Below are 15,124 nucleotides of genomic sequence, written 5' to 3' on the forward strand. Positions count from 1 at the left end.
GGCAAACATGACATATGCTGTCCCTCTTTGCTTTCTCCACTGTTTGATTAGTATATAAAAATTGATTTTGTATTTTTAAAATTCAATATTAGTTTAATTCCTGTTGACCAAAGGAAAGGTTCACTCTTCTACAGCATCTGTTGACAGCTAGCCTTGTAAATCCTGCTTTGTCATATATCTTGCCTATTAAGTTACAGCTGCAATTAACAGGAATAAGCACAAGGTGGCAATGTTGCATAACTTAAATAACACCGCAGTTTTTCACCTTTGCATCTGATCCTGCCCAAATGGTGACAAATTCTTCTTCACATTCTATAGACCTTCCTCACAGGGATGTTTCCCACCCCCTTGCAAATTTAAAACGGAATACCACTATGTTCAATTTCTTTTGTTTTCTTGTACTGAAATAAATCAAGTCATGTTTCTCTCTCAAACATTTTTTACTTTTCCCCGCCAGAAATTTATGTTCTACAATATTCTCTCAACTTAAACTACCTTACAAGGTCGTTTGGTGAATAAAATGGGGAGGGGGTGAAGAACTATGTTCACCACCGTGGGCAGTTTAGAGGAAAGCTGAAATAGAAATAAATAAAATGTGTCAACCTGACTTAGATGATTTGCTAATGTTCACTTAATCGAGATGATCTCATTTTCTAACAAAATGCTAATCAAGCGTTTCTCAGACTTTATGAAGCAGTTTTTCTCCCCCCCCCCCCACTTTCTTAAAATACTAGATTCCCCCATGCCTACTCCCAAATATACAAAGCTAACGGGGGGTGCTTCCAGATGGTAGCTGTGTTTTGGTGGAATTCAATCAGATTCAGGTTGTGCAATTACAGTAGACTGGGAGGCCTTGTCTAACAAATTTACTTTCATCCAAAGACCAGACCTTTTTCCGTTAAGGAAAGTGACGTGGAGGGGAAGTGTGGGATAATGCTTTGTCACATCATATAACCTCCCAGCAAACAAACCCAGTTATACATGTCTAGCTCCTGTCCCCCTCGTGGTCAAACTCGTATGGTTGGTATTCAAGTATGTTTTGCTCAGCACAGACCTATTGAACTTAATTGACCTAACTTAGTTGTGTCCATTAATTTCAGTGGGTTTCCTCTGAAAACTCAGTTGAATATCAGCCTATGCAAATCCACAGCCATGTTGTTCTTCCACCTAGCTCCAGCACAAACCTTCTCTCCTGCTTCGTCTCTGTGGTGCAGCAGCAGCCCTCATCATCCAGGGTCCTGTGGCAAAGTATTACATGCCTCCTTTCAGCAATCCCACCAGGGTTTTTTGCAACCCCACACTTTTTTTTTTTAAGGCTCTTGAAGCCTTCACAGGTATAAAAAAACATAATTCTGAATCTTCCCCCTCAGCTTATGTCCTGTGTTCTCTAGGGCTTTGCCCTCCCCTTTCAGGTGGAGAAGCAACATGCTAGTGCCCAAGGTAGAAGATGATAAGCAAATAAACTCACTGTTTTGATATTGGTTGCTCTCCTTCATTGAGGAACCGTTTTCCTGAGGAAAAGTGTGGTGGTAAATAACAAATGTGAAGGTGACGGACGCCCACGCATGAGCCCTTTTTGCCAAAGCAGCGCCAAGAATTCAAAACATTTTTCAACCACTCAGGTGTTTGAGGGAAAAACCCTCCTATAAAAAAGGGGTGTGCAGGGGAGAAACGTGTCTGAAATATTCATGGTGTTGCCAGTTGACAGTATGAAGTGGCCACGCGTTTTCTCTTCCCATTGCTTGTTTTTGAAAAAGCCCTGCAATACTCACATAGGTCCAAGGCTCCCTCCACAGCAAAAGCAAATTTAGGGCAGCACGACTGGTTCTGATGTACTAGGGTGATGAGCCTAGGGCAGGGGGTCAGCAAACTTGTTCAGCAGGGGGCCGGTCTACTGTCCCTCAGACATTGGGGGGGGGCGGACTATATTTTTTTTGCGGGGGGGAAGGAACAAATTCCTATGCCCCACAAATAACCCAGAGATGCATTTTAAATAAAAGGACACATTCTACTCATGTAAAAATTGTAAAAACATGCTGATTCCCGGACCGTCCGTGGGCCAGATTTTTTTATTGTTATTTTATTTATTTATTTATACCCCGCCCATCTGGCTGGGTTTCCCCAGCCACTCTGGGCGGCTTCCAACAAAATATTAAAATACAATAGTGCATCAAACATTAAAAACTTCCCTAAACAGGGCTGCCTTCAGATATCTTCTAAAAGTCTGATAGTTGTTGTTCTCTTTGACATCTGGTGGGAGGGCGTTCCACAGGGCAGGTGCCACAACCGAGAAGGCCCTCTGTTTGGTTCCCTGTAACCTCACTTCCTGCAGTGAGGGAACCGCCAGAAGGCCTTCGGCGCTGGACCTTAGTGTCCAGGCGGAACGATGGGGGTGGAGATGCTCCTTCAGGTATACTGGACCGAGGCCATTTAGGGCTTTAAAGATTAGCACCAACACTTTGAATTGTGCCCGGAAACGTACTGGGAGCCAATGTAGGTCCTTAAATTTAGAAGGCGATTGGGTGGGATCTGGCCCCCAGGCCTTAGTTTGCCTACCCATGGCCTAGGGAGTCCTGAAGGGCATTGCTGCTATGACGTAGTGAACTGAGGAGAACAGAAGGTAACAGGTGGAAGAGTGCCGGACTTTGAATCCAAAATCTGCCCCAGTCCACAGCTTCCCACCACCCGCACTTCTAGGTGAGACACAGTAACATAAACAGCAAAGCCTCTCAAAAATTCTAGTGAAGTCTCTCTTTTTCACTTCTCGTTCCATTCCCAAACCCCAAACACAACAGATAAAGCAGCAAAAAATTGGTCCCTCTTTTTGCAAGTGGATACTATTTTTAGGAAACACTCTGGCTGTATATTCAGTGCAGTTAGTCCAAAGGAAATCCCTGGTTTTGCGCTGGCTGTTCATCAGCACAGAATTGTGTTATTTAATCCTTACAGCACGGCCAGATCCTAACAGCAAGCTAATGTGGTGGTTGCACAGTGATGTGTCTAGCTTCAAGGAGCAGTATTTGTTTTGTTTTTGTTCTTTCTTTTTTTTTTGAAAATAATATTTATTACTTTTCCAACAATTTAAACACTACAAAAAAAAGAACAATACAACACAATACAAAAACACTACATAACACTAACACATTAAACTAACAAAACAAAACAAAAACAGTTTAAAACACATCAAACAATTTCAGTATCTTATCTTTCATTCACTTATTTCAACGACCTCCTCACACCTCCCTTTTTGTCTTCCACTTCTTTTAATTGTTTCAGCAATTCCTTTCCATCTTCCTCTGTTTTCTATCCTATAATTATCTTAACACATTCTAACCGTATTTTTTCCTTTAATACTCTATTAATCTATTTATACTTAATTCCTTATAACATTTCTACTAAAGCCATATAACTCCATTCCAACATTTTTCTAACATTCATTAATTTTACAGTAATTCTGTAAATAGTCTTTGAACTTTTTCCAGTCTTCTTCCACCGACTCTTCTCCCTGGTCTCGGATTCTGCCTGTTTTGTTTTTGTTCTTAGCATCAGTATTTGTGATGGACTGCCCTGGCTCGCATCATCCATGGTTTGCAGAAAGCATGCCTGTTTCTTCCTCTTATCCTAGCAGAAAAAGGTCATTGCCTCCCACCCTTGAGCTTGGGTGGCAGATCTGCTCAATCTGCTGTACAGAAGATCAGATGAAACCAAAAGCAATAACAGATTGATAGACCAATTCACGGCGGCGATTAACTATTTTACTGCACTTGAATCTTATGTTTCAAAACTATTAAAAAGTAAAATGAAATGAAGACTAAGCAGGCTGTGAGAATGAATGAAAGTCTTCTTGCAGGGATAGCGTGGGACTCGGAGCCGCTCAGAGTCGTGAGCCAAAAAAAACAACAACCAACCCCAGTGAAAGCTTTTTGAACAGTTTACACCATTAATTTTTAGGCTTCAGTTTTGCTTTATCTGTGCTTCTGTCTTCCCACCACTAGGCAGAGGGCTCTCAGTAGTGGCGCCTGCCCTGTGGAACGCCCTCCCAGCAGATGTCAAGGCAATAAACAACTATTTTAGTTTTAAAAGACAACTGAAGGCGGCCCTGTTTAGGGAAGTTTTTAATGTCTAATGCTGTATTGTTTTTAATATTCAGTTGGGTGCCGCCCAGAGTGCCTGGGGAAACCCAGCCAGATGGGTAGGGTATAAATAATAATAATAATAATAATAATAATAATAATAATAATAATAATAATATAATAATAATAATAATAATAATAATTATTATTATTATTATTATTATTATTATTATTATTATTATTATTATCACCTGGAACAACACTTTGCTTTCGGCCAATCACAGTGTGGGGTGTATTAAAAGATGCCACCCTCATGTTTTAAATGAAAATGTGTTCTTCAGAGGGTGGCAAGCAAATGAGGGGGAACAATAAACGTCCTTTCGATTGTCAGCCTCTGCCTCCATGTTGGGTGTATTATGTATGTTATTGTGATGTGGCAAATGGGTGAACCAACACTGAAGACTCAACCATTTATTTGCCTTAAATATATATATATATATGAATCTGACGATAAACATCTCTGGGGAGCCAGCTGAGGGACAATTACAGAAGTGATAGCCATTAAATTGATGGCATGTCTCTGGCCTCTTGAGTCGTATGTTGTAAAAGAAATACGGATGGGGTATATTTCATGGGATGAATAATGGCTTGTGTGGAGAGAATAAGTAATGATTACAATGTGCAGATGTGGCTCAGCCCCTGTCTTGTCTCCCTAGATTTAGGATTGAGTAAGGTGCTTGTATAGTCCTCTTCCCATCGGAGGCTGATTTGAATTCAGACTAATCACTGACCCCTTGATCAGGAAAACCCTAGCTAGGAGGTTGGAGAATTGAAACTCTGAACTTTGCTATTTTATAAGATCTTTTAAAAACAAAGCCTGGACCGTTAGACCTTCATTTCTAAGCTTCTCTTATCTAAAGGGAATGAGATCAATCCATCCAGTCACCTATTTATTCATGTACCACCTTTCCAGGAGAAAATTGCACATCAGATGCATTATAGCAAATGGAACAGCACCCATAGTCAAACCACAATACAAATACAACATTGCCATTTCAATATGCTCAAGGCAGCTGTTAGAACAGCAAAAGAAAAAAGGGGGGAGGGGAGAGGAAAGGCTGTAGATATTGTTGGAATTCTTACTCTCTAATGACACTCTTTGGCTTTTATTGTGCACTTTATTGTTTTATTGATTGCAAGCTGCCTCAGGCAAATGGGAGGAGGCAGGTTATAACTGTAAAAAGAAAATAAAACCATTGATAAAAATGTATCCATCTCTGGAATAACTTCCTGAGCTAGGCCTCCGGCGAAACCATCAGTCATTGTGCTAATACCAGAAGGCAGACTGACATTTTTTCAGGGGCAATATTTTCCATGTGGTGCACTGAGGCCTATTTACATGTGAGGGAATGGCTGTAACACGTGAGGGAATGGCTGTAATTCACATGTGAGGGAATGGCTGTGGTAGGGTACCTGAGATTCCCGGTTCAATCCCCAGCACCCCCATGTAGGGCTGTGAAAGGATTTCTCCTAAAATCCTGGACAGCTGCTGCCAGGTAACCTTTTTCTGCCTAAGGGCCAGGTTCCCAGCTAGGCAGCCTTCTGGGGACCACATGCCAGTGGGCAGAGAAATATATGTAAATTTTTGCATTCATATAGCAGGATACTATCTAAATGCACACACACCCCTCTCTATCAATCATGCAGACAAGACAGAGGCATCATCAGAGTTCAGTATATCATTAAATAAATTAGAATGTATATTCAATTAAAAAAACCCTCACAGGGGAATATGGCCATACAAACTCAACCTCATTGAGATCTTCACTCCTTCAAATCCCCTCTTGGCTACTCCATTTCACTTCCTACTTTCTCGTCCCATGAAAATATAGCAAACAGAGCTAGCCTAACCATGTCTACTCAGTTGTAAGTCCTATTGAGTTCAATGGGGCCTACTCCTAGGAAGATGTGGTTAGGACTGAAAACCAGCACAGTGGTTCCTAAAGTCCTGCCCACCCCATAACTTTAAAATTACTGAGGATCTCAGTGGAACACTTAACAATTTTTCTGCCTGTTTATCAGACTAGATGCTGAAGTGTTTTTCAAAATAGCAAAACTTTTCGGACTTCCGGGTCAGCGCCATAGATGAATGGCGGAGTTCCTCCGACTGGAGGAACGGGCTCCATGGAAATTGGGTCTTCCCGCCGCGGCGAAGGCGGGGACCCGCTAGAAATCCCAGGCGGAGGAGCCTGGGAACGTGGGGTTTGGCAGAGCACCAAGAGCGCCTCCCCTACTCGCAGGGAAACCCCCTCTTTGGGGCTCCGGAGTGAAGTGGGGTGAGCAGCGCAGTGCAGTGAACCGATTGCTACTTTCACGGAGGGAAGCCGCACAGCCATCGCTGGAGAGCGCTGACTTTTTCCTGATGACAATTGGACTCTAAACAAAATACCCGTGAGTAAAAATGGAAAATTGGATTAAGAAATTTGTGAATTAGTCTCCGAAGCGGGAAGGTTTAAACAGGAAGTCCGCCTTCCGCTTTTTGTAAACAGACTGAAGCAAAAACCTTGCAATCTAATAGCCTGGAAAGTTGTCTTAAGATTGAAATTTCCTGCATCTACTACCAATAAAACCCCCTTGGAAGCAGGAGAAAAGGGGGGGGGGATTTGACTGTTTAAGCCTGCAGGAGAGAGAGTAAAGGCATATAAGTTTCCATCGTCCCAAACCTGGGAACGGGGTGTCAGGACAGAAATCGTTGGAGACGTCCATTGATTAAAAGTGGAGCATTTTGACAGATAGTCAAAAAAAAAAAAGAGAAACAAACTAACTTCAACGCTGCTTTCTGCATTTCTGCATTTCAAAGAAACAAAGTATTTGAAAATCGAAAGTAATTTTCCTTTGTTGGATACGTTTTTAAAGATGGATACAAATAGAAATTGTGTCCCCTAGAGGGAGCCTGTCAGTTTGCTGTTGCAGTTTATTCGGAGACTTCACAGCTGCGAGATTGAGATCGTGGGACCAGTCGTTTGACCTTGAACAGAAATGTGCTGGGAGGAAGTTTTGGTATCTGCCCTTGGCAGGACAAATGCATTACTGGAGCAGTTGCATGAGAAGATGAACTTGATGAATGAAAAGTTGGACTTGATGACTGCTGTAGCCAGTGAATATGATTTAACAGGAAACAAGGATAAAGAAACTATACAGAGACCAATTCAGGAAACTGTTTCGACAGGGCAAGTCCAAGGGCAGATGAAGATGGAAGAGGTTGCCACTGCACCCCAAGCAACACAAATGGTGAGACCCAAAGTCCTGCTGGAGCAAAAGCCGCTGCTTTGGAAGATTGAACTTGGAGTGTGGCTGGAAGCGTCTGGAGTCAAGGAAGCTCTTAATTCTGGTGGGACTATGAAACAGGTTAACAATTATCTTTTGGATAACTACTTTTTGGACTACAATGACGATGACGGGGAGTGGGACTGCGGGGAATGGGCTAGCTTCATGAAGGAAAATGGAGACTATTACCGGCTGGAATTCCCCAGAGACCCACTCCCCAAGGAGAAAGGAAAGAAACTACGAAAGAAACCAACAGAAGACAAAGAAGAGCGTAAGCACAAACAAGAACAAGAAAATTTGCAGAAGGGGCATAGAAGAGACTTAAGGGCCTCAGACATAAGATCACCAGATTGATGGACTGGATGCAATGGTTAGAAAGGACTGACATAACCCGAGACCAGGAAGAAGGGACGTTGGATAAAAACTAGAGAAAAAGAAAAAGTCTATAAAAAGAAAAATTTCTTTCTATTTTTGGAATTAGTGTAACACTAATGAAATATCAGGGATTATGCTGGAATGGAACCAATTGGCTTTAGTAAAAAGGATTTAAGGAGTTATGTAGAAATATGGTTTAAAATTTGAATTTTAAGATTTTTAAGGCAAGATAAGGTTAAAGAAATTAATGTAAATTGAACAATAGAATATAGCAAAAGATGGAAAGGATATGTTGAGTTAATAAATAAGATAGACTGTTAAGATAAATTATTTAAACAAAAATTGAGAAATATGGGAAGAATTTGCTGAAACAACGAATTAAGCTAGAATACAAAAAGGGAGGTGTGAGGAGGTCCAAGAAACAAGCAAATGAAAAGATGCAATATGGGATTTGTATTCTTTTTTCTTGTTTTTTCTTTTTGTACTTTCTTTTTGATATATTTTTCTGTTGTATTTTTCTGTTCTTTTTTTATACTTATGTATTTTTTAAACTTTGAATAAATATCATATAAAAAAACAAAAACAAAACAAAATAGCAAAACTTTTCACCACGGACCAACTGAGTGAAACTGATGGACCACACTTTAGGAACCCCTAAGGCTAACCTATAAACAAACAATGAACCATGTTTACTTCTTCCTTACCCCATCTTAAACTTAAATAGAGAGATTCCTTTTCCTCCTCACCACCACTAAGTGTGTGCCCTGCCCTGTGCTGACATGATGCCGTGTGTGTGCGCACGCTCCACAGAATGTTTAAACAAGAAACCACAATGCATCCTGTAATGGCATGATTACAGTTTTACAAAGGAGAGCAGGTGTGCCCCGCTCAAAAGATAACCTATTCCCCCATCTGCCGATAAGACAAATGATCCAAATCTTGCAATTTAGTTAATGTTTCTCCCTTTGGTTTGCTGTGTACACAATAGCCTGCTGGATAAACTGCCTAAGACGGTGCGCCACTATGTGTACAGTACCATAACTCGCAGCATTAACATCTGTTCACCTGCTGCCCCTTCTCAACATCCTTTTAATCATTGCAGAGAATTTATCTGCACGTTAGTGCTCTACCTTCTTCTTATTAAAAAGTCGTTTTCTAAGCAAGGACAAATCATTTAATAACACAACTAGGTGGGCTTTGCATCTGATCTGAGTTATTTTTCCATGGGTCTACTTTCCAAATTATGCTTACGTTTAGACAAAGGTATTGCTTTCACTTGGTGAAGAAAGTTAATCCCATTTTTCTCACACACAAAAGCACACTTGAAAAAGCATCTTGGCCTTGCATGGGCTGATTTATTGATTACCTTTCCCACTATAGGCAGGGGACCTCTTGATGCTTTTGAAGGAGTTAAGGAACAGCTGGTCCTTTATCTCCTGACAAGACTGAGATTTATGTACCAGCATTTAATGCAGGAAGGTATTTCACCAAATGTTATTAACCAGCATTAGAAAGAGGACTTTACTTCCCATTTTGACCATGATATTATTCTCCTTATTGCTTTAAACCACTTGAGAACATGAGAATCGCCCTGCTGGAGTTGAACAAAGCCCAACCTGATCCAGAGTCTTGCTTTCTAGGTAAAGGTAAAGGGACCTCTGACCATTAGGTCCAGTCGTGGCCTACTCTGGGGTTGCGGTGCTCATCTCGCTTTATTGGCCTAGGGAGCCGGTGTACAGCTTCTGGGTCATGTGGCCAGCATGACTAAGCCGCTTCTGGCGAATCAGAGCAGCGCACGGAAACGCTGTTTACCTTACCAGCGGAGCGGTACCTATTTATCTACTTGCACTTTGACGTGCTTTCGAACTGCTAGGTTGGCTGGAGCAGGGACTGAGCAATGGGAGCTCACCCTGCCACGGGGATTTGAACTGCTGATCTTCTGATCGGCAAGTCCTAGGCTCTGTGGTTTAACCCACAGCACCACCCGCGTCCCTTGCTTCCTACAGTGGGCTAATAGATGCCTGTGGGAAGTCCGTGAACAAGGCATGACCACAGTAACCCTCTATCACTGTGGATCTCCAGGAACTAGTACAGCCAGGGTGGCTGGTACACACTGACAGCTTTACCCTCCATGAACTTGTCTAACCTACTTTCCAAGCCTTCCAAAGCTGAGTACACACCTCATTTACTCTACATCCCGTGTTAGCCACAATCCACATCTATCCTGTGTGAAATACTGCATTTCCCTCAAAAAAATAGCTTCAGTGGAATTGAGAAAAAGAACGGCCTACCTGTGTTTTACAGCTGGTAACGTATGCACAATCCAAGTTGGTGACCATCCTCACACCTTGTGGCAGTGAATGCCATAGTTCTGTATGAATGAATTATTTTTGCCTGTCCTGGATTCCCCCACCCACATTCAGCTTCATTGGATTGCCACACTTCAGTTTTAGAAAGATAGGATAACTTCTTTTTATTGGATAGAGAAGTGTCAGCAGTGGTGTGCAGTGAAATTTTTCATAGGGGGACAGTTAGGGCCAGAGGCGCCAGCTTGCGAGGGGGGTGGGGTGATGTCATGCATGTCACATTGTGACGTCCTGATGTCACACACATGGACATTGTGCCTCCCTAAGCTGGTCAGAAACTTCCCAAGCTTTGTGAAGGAGGTGCCAGGACTCTGACAGGATGCTGGAGCCCTCCTGCCTCCTTCCGAAAGCCAGGTGGGCTTTGGGAAGATGACAGGATGGATCTTGAACCCATCAGAGCCTCGCACCTCCCTCCCTAAGCCGGGCAGAAGCTTCGCTGGCTCCCCATACGTAGAATGCTCTCCTCAGAGAGGCTCGCCTGGCACCTTCATTACATATCTTTAGGTGCCAGGACAAAGCATTCCTCTTCTCCCCGGCCTTTGGCTAAATAAACAATCGATGGCCTTGGGGGTTATTGTTATGTTTACTATATTTTGTGTTTTTATATTGTAAACTGCCCTGTGATCCTCAGATAAAGGGTGGTATGGAAATTTAATAAATAATAATAATAATTAATGTATTAACTATGCTAATGCTTTAATGCAATGACATAAAGAGAAAGGGATGTGTGTTCTTGAAAATGCTGAAAACTGGCAGATCAGGCCAGCTTTTCTCCTTCTAAAATAATAAATGCATCAAGCATGTGAGTAGCATTTGTAATGTGCGTCCTCTGAGGGGATTTCTCTCTTAAGTATACTATAAATGGAAGCTTGTTATGAACGTAAATATTAATTATACATTGAGAACCAGGAACTGTTTTTACTAGGAGCTTGTTAGCTTGTTAATTATCATAATTATCATACAAGAGAAAGGGGAAGAAAGCAAAAGCAAGAGACTGTGATTAGCGTTGGTAATTTGCCTTGTCTTTTCTCCTTGGTTGCCGTTTTCATTCGGGGGAAATTAATTCGGTGGAATCATCACTGGCTTCTTTATGTCCCCATACACATCTGCATCAGGCAGCTTTGTTCCAGCCAAAGGCAGGCTGAATGCAGACTTGGCGCCTTCCCCATCTTTCTGCATTGTGCCATGTTTTGCGTCTGATGGGCAGTGGCAAGCTGGGTGCCTTTCATCTCTCAAAAACGAGAAGAAAATAAAGGAAGGCCCTTTTGCTGGCGGCTGCCATTTGCACAAGTAGTGCAACGCACGAGGCTCGCTTGGTGGTGGTTGCAAAATAGCAAAATGTCCCCCCCACCCCCTCCAGGGTGCCACGGAGGGTGGTGCAAACCTCTTTCTGGCAGCTTGCACATTATTCACTGTGGGGAAAATCACATTTTTCCAGTACTCCAAACTGTTATCGGGGGGGGGGGGGGGGGCTGGAGTGTGATTTCTTCAGGTAGGATGTGCAAGGAAGGAGGAAATCAGCACTCTCACCAAAAGACCCCCGTAACGCTTGATGCGTTACTCAGACTGCATGCATGTTGTGAGAAGAATTCAATGTTGTGCTAAGGCACATATTGTGCCAGGACAAGTATTTAGGCTTGCCAGGTGGAACGATGCGCACTTCTCCTCCCCCCCCATTCCTGGGGTCCTCCTGACCCCCTCAGAGCCGATTTTTGGGCTGGGGGGGCATAAGAGGAGGAGAAGGGGATAGTCCCACTGTGCGAGCAGAAATCCTTGTGCAGGCCTTCCACAGACAGGACTCTAGTTGAATCCCATCCTATAGCTTCCAAACACATTTGAAGCGCATTCTCCCCCCTCAGAGAATTCTGGAGCCTGTGGTTTGTCAAAGGCTGCTGGGAAATGTAACTCCATGAGGAGTAAACTACAGTGCCCAGAATTCTCTGAGGTGCGGGGGTGGGGGAATGCACTTCAAATGTGCTTTAAAGGTACAGACAGCCTTAGTGTGCCATGTTTAGCGGGAAATCTTCAGCTAGAAGATGACTGTTAAATGGTCTCATGACAACATTGATGATGAGAAAGAAGAGGCCTCCGCCATGCCTGCTTTGTTGTTGTGTCTGCCAAATTATTTGTCATGTTGTTGTAAGCCAAAAATGGCTTATCTCCCGAGTCTATGGCAATAAAACTCAGAAACATGAGGAGTTAGGAGTCCTACGTTGTTTATTGCAAAGCAATAGGTTACAATCGAATTGTTCTGCAAAACTGCAACGCCAGTGGTATTTATAAAGTTTCAAACAAAGCATTTCAATTTTCACCAATCATATACAGTGCATCATCACCACCTTTCATGTTTAATACACATGCGCAATAAGCGCTGGCAATTTATGCTGATTCCCACCGTTCTGTTACATTGTGTTAGTATGCGTGTTGGGAACCTGTGTTACATGTAGCCATGTGCACCATGTAGCAATTTATGTTCTAGCTTTCAGCTGTATCTTTGTGATTCACATATTAGCTGTATTCCTGCCCCAACGGGAGGCGGCAACTTGCAAAATCATCAGTTTCATAAAGCAACAGGTTACCATAACTTCCCTATTAGAAGTGCAATCAAGGATTTCCAGGAGTACACATTTTCACACCTATTGTGGCCCTTTGGGCCACCACCACCATAATGTTGCATGTCCAAAGATAGGGTTCAGGCCAAGCTCACGTCCAGAGGCCAGTTGCAGGCTTCCAAGCATATCTGTCTGGCCCTCAAGACTTTCCTCCTTGTTGGCCCTGCTCCATAACTTCCTTGAGAGTTTTGGCCCAGCTGGAATGTGTCCTCGAACTATGGGAATGCCTCTTGCTCGCCTGGTGGGAGAAATAGTGTGTGCCTGTGTGCAGAAATCTCTTGACACTAGCCTACTGTTCAAAGGTAAGAGTTGTGTCTGTTGCTCTGTCCAATTTTACCTCTCCCCTCCCCGACATGTGGCACACACCCCTCTCCAAAGGTTGCCCACAAGAAAATGTGGCTCCTGGACTGAAAAAGAAGATCCGCTGCTGGTTTAAGCCTCAGTTCTGTATTTCTTGCTTTATAAAAAACAGTTAATGCCAAAACACAATGTCCCCTGCTACAAACTCCTCCTTTAATCAGAGTAAGTATCAACACCTCTGGGGACGCGGGTGGCGCTGTGGGTAAAACCTCAGTGCCTAGGACTTGCTGATCGTAAGGTCGGCGGTTCGAATCCCCGCGGCGGGGTGAGCTCCCGCCGTTCGGTCCCAGCTCCTGCCCACCTAGCAGTTCGAAAGCACCCCTAAGTGCAAGTAGATAAATAGGTACCGCTTTATAGCAGGAAGGTAAATGGCGCTTCCGTGTGCGGCACTGGTGCTGGCTCGCCAGTTGCAGCTTCGTCACGCTGGCCACGTGACCTGGAAGTGTCTTTGGACGGCGCCGGCTCCCGGCCTCTTGAGCGAGATGAGCGCGCAACCCTAGAGTCGGTCACGACTGGCCCGTACGGGCAGGGGTACCTTTACCTTTAGCACCACCCCTGCCAGGTGAGATTGCATGACTGATTTTAAAGAGGAAAGATACAGTATACTCTTATTTCTTTTTAAAATAAAATATCTATATTTATCTATCTATCTCCATAATTGCATCTTCAAGTTGAACACTGAAGGGCAAGGATTACCCAAATAAACCCCAATGAGTTATTAGACTTCCTTCTAGGAGCTCTTCTGTCAGTAGAGCATGAGACTCTTGATCTCAGGGTCGTGGGTTGGAGCCATACACTGGGCAAGACATTCCTGGATTGCAGGGGATTGGTCTAGATGACCCATGTGCCCCCTTCCAACTTTACAATTCTAAGATTTTCAGGCCCTACATCTTCTTCACCCATGAAGTGAGCAATCTGTGATGGTTCTAACATGAAACATAACCGCAAAAACTACAAACACAGGTTGACAGTTCATGGGATTCTAGGTAAACTGTTGATCAAAGAACAAGCAATTGGGGCCCCAATTGTAGGGCAAAGCCACCTGACACAATATCTATAAAGAGGCGGTTGTTGTTTAACCTTTTAGTTGTGTCCGACTCTTCGTGACCCCATGGACCAGAGCACTCCAGGCCCTCCTGTCTTCCACTGCCTCCCGCAGGTTGGTCAAACTCATGCTGGTAGCTTCGAGAACACTGTCCAACCATCTCGTCCTCTGCCATCCCCTTCTCCTTGTGCCCTCCATCTTTCCCAACATCAGGGTCTTTTCCAGGGAGTCTTCTCTTCTCATGAGGTGGCCAAAGTATTGGAGCCTCAGCTTCACGATCTGTCCTTCCAGTGAGCACTCAGGGCTGATTTCCTTCAGAATGGATCGGTTTGATCTTCTTGCAGTCCATGGGACTCTCAAGAGTCTCCTCCAGCACCATAATTCAAAAGCATCCTTTCTTTGGCGATCAGCCTTCTTTATGGTCCAGCTCTCACTTCCATACATCACTACTAGGAAAACCATAGCTTTAACTATACGGACCTTTGTCGGCAAGGTGATGTCTCTGCTTTTTAAGATGCAGTAGGGAGGAATAAAATGGAATAAAATGAGGCCTGGCTCTGACCAGCAGTAGCAACAGTAGGATTAAATCCCCCCTCCCAAATTCAGTGAGCACTGCAATTTGCTTCATAGCCAAGCAGTTGCCAGATGATTCAGTTGTGTGGACAGAATTAATTAATTAATTAATTCATTAATTAGTAAATCTCTATCCTTCCTTTCCTTGCCAAAGGTGCTTCTTAAAGGGTACGTATTGTGTAAAACTTGCATTGCAGAAAATTATGGTTGCAGTAGGCACACATTTTAGTGATAAAATAAATTAGGTAATTAGCATTGCCTTGCCTAAAATTATCGTTGCAGGAACGTACTGACATTTGGATTACGTAGTACTCCTGATCAGGCAGAACGTCGAACTGTTCCGTGTAAATCAAACCCCTGCACATTCTGGCAGCCTAGGAGTTTCACCTAGGG

Source organism: Podarcis filfolensis (genome assembly GCF_964270895.1).
Source record: "Podarcis filfolensis genome assembly, chromosome: 3".
NCBI classification, from domain to species: Eukaryota; Metazoa; Chordata; class Lepidosauria; order Squamata; family Lacertidae; genus Podarcis; species Podarcis filfolensis.